Source organism: Montipora capricornis, chromosome 8, assembly GCF_036669925.1.
Source record: "Montipora capricornis isolate CH-2021 chromosome 8, ASM3666992v2, whole genome shotgun sequence".
Lineage (NCBI taxonomy): Eukaryota > Metazoa > Cnidaria > Anthozoa > Scleractinia > Acroporidae > Montipora > Montipora capricornis.
Window position 1 is genome coordinate 23,351,227 of NC_090890.1, and position 2,500 is coordinate 23,353,726.

General features: G+C 35.1%; 1 pseudogene; it reads left to right on the top strand.

Annotated features, from left to right (window-relative positions):
• LOC138059009 (uncharacterized) overlaps positions 1 to 2,500 on the top strand; it is a 28,485-nt pseudogene that overhangs the window by 1,988 nt on the left and 23,997 nt on the right.

Below are 2,500 nucleotides of genomic sequence, written 5' to 3' on the forward strand. Positions count from 1 at the left end.
TTTCTGTGGTCAGGTGGTATTTATTGAAGGCTGGCATGGATTTTGGCGAGCATGATGAGAACTTTTTTTCCCCTTCTGGCATTGGTCTTGGAAGTGCGGCTTAAAATCACTTCCATTACACAAACATTATGGTGCTGTTGGATTTAAAAGCCTTCGGAAGAACTTAGGAAAATTCTGCACCTGTGCATTCATTCAAAATATTGTGACCTGGATGCAACAGCTGTTGGTTGTTCTATCAAATTTCTCACTAATTAACCCATCATCAGATTTTGCAGAAATTTGAAATTGCGAATTTAGTTCTGACTACCAATGAGTTGTCTATAAGAAAATGATTGGAAATTTATTGGACAAAAATTTGTGAAAATTATTAAAAAAATCTATGAGCAAATTATGAAAAATCCATCTGTTGAATTTCTATGAAAACAGCTTTTAAACCTACTTTATTTCTATTATTTTAAGTATGGAAATGCTGCAAAAAAAGAGTGAACTTTGCATAAATGAGGAATAAGCATCCTTCAGGTCTTGTTTTAATCTGGATGTGTTACCATGGTAACAGCCTGCAGAGCACATTAACTGTCAAAAATATAAACTTTCATGGTAGCACTTATCAGTGAGCACATTTGAGCTTCCAGGCAAAAGCTACATGAATGTGGCAGAAATGGACGTATAAGAGCTTAAAAACTGTGTCCAGTCATCTTATTTGTCCATCTAGGGACCTTTTGTTAACATGAACAATATTTAAAGATCACCCAGACCTCCCGACCCCTAAACCACCAGAAATCTGGAGATTGAGGAAAAAAAGCATGACAATTTGAGAGAAAAACTGTTGATTAATAATATATTGATCTCAGCAAAAGAAAGAAGTAACTCAAGGTGCCAAATAACAATTTCTCTTTTTGTTTCCTGTTTATATGTTGAATAACATAGGTAAGAGATTATATGACCTCAGAAACAAAAATTATCATCATTTTCTTAGTTCTTCAATGCACTCTCGCAGTGTCACTAAGGTCAGTTCTCTTCATTATACACAGAGTTTGTGGTGTGGGAATTAGTTAAAACCCTTTGGCAAGGCAAAAAGAAAACATTAACCCATTGACTCCCAGGGATTCCCCATTGACGAGTAAAATTGTTTGGCGTTAGACAGAGTAAAATACTCTGGCATTAGACAGAGTAAGTATGGCCTGCTTGGGGGGTCATAGGGTGAAAAACAACCTACATGTATTATGCCATTTTTATGCCATTTCATTTTTCCAAGAGAAGACAATATTACTAGAATATATTTTAACGAAGAAAATTGAATCAATTACGTTATGCACAGCTGTCAATTCATAAAAAAATTATTATTTATTTGGGTTTTTTCTTCACGAATAATTTAATGTGTTAAATAGGTACAAATCTTTCAGCTTTTCGTTATCTTAATTTTTTTTACATTTTTTTATTTCGCAGGAGCTTTTAATCATGTTAAATATCAAGTGTTTGCATGGAGATATTCATCGCACTTATAACATGCATGATGCTCTTTATAATTCAAAAGTAATTGGAAAAGCTCTGGATATGCTTTCAAACAGATATTTGAGGTAAAGTTTATAGTGTTGAATTCATCATTAGTCAGTGAAATAATTGTTGTTCTGTTTATCTAACCCTGTCATATAACCTGTCTAACTCTGCAGTTATCGGCAACGTCCAGAATTATTTCAATGAAAGGCAGGGCATTTGCAGAGCCAGGATGCCTCAACGTTTTTTGTGGTTATTTTCCACAATTGAAGGAGCTTGCTATAAAAATGCCATGTATTTGGCAAGAACAGTTGAAAATTTTCCCTTGTAAGTTTCATCCCCTTGCTTTCACATTCTTTTATTATATTTCTCAGAGAGTATGAGCTCTGTGATCGGCTTAATTAGCAGTCTGTATTTTACAGTACGGGCCGCTAAATTTGAAATTTCGATAAAAACTGTTTGAATCTTGCAAGCAAAGAAGTCAAAGAAGTTTTATCATTTTTCAAATCTATACAGCAGGTAAACCTCCCACTTGACTTCAACTAGTTCCCTTTCCCACGTGGCTGATTAGCCCAGAGATGTAATAAAATATATCTTACTAACCTCATTTTCTCATTTCATACTGTAAATTATGGACCCTTGTTTTTCCCCTTTTCCCCTTATGTTTTTCCCCTTTTTCCCCTTAGATTTATGGCCCGTGCACTTGGGCCCACACGCTTGGGCCATAAATCTAAGGAGGAAAAATGTGGGCAGTAATGTACAGTACGGCCCTCAAACTCGGTTGGGGGGTATATGTATTGTCTTTCTCTTACACCTTGAAGTTCATCGTTCAAGTTGTAGCAAAAAATTTCACACTGCAAATTTCAAAATGAGAAAGTGTTCTCTTATTGAATATGTGAAGAGTTCTTTTGGTCGCTTGGTAAATTTGATGCTAATTATTACTTATTATAGTATCATGGTGATTGCGGGCAGTGAGGCATGATTGTATTTCAGGTGTCAATTGTCA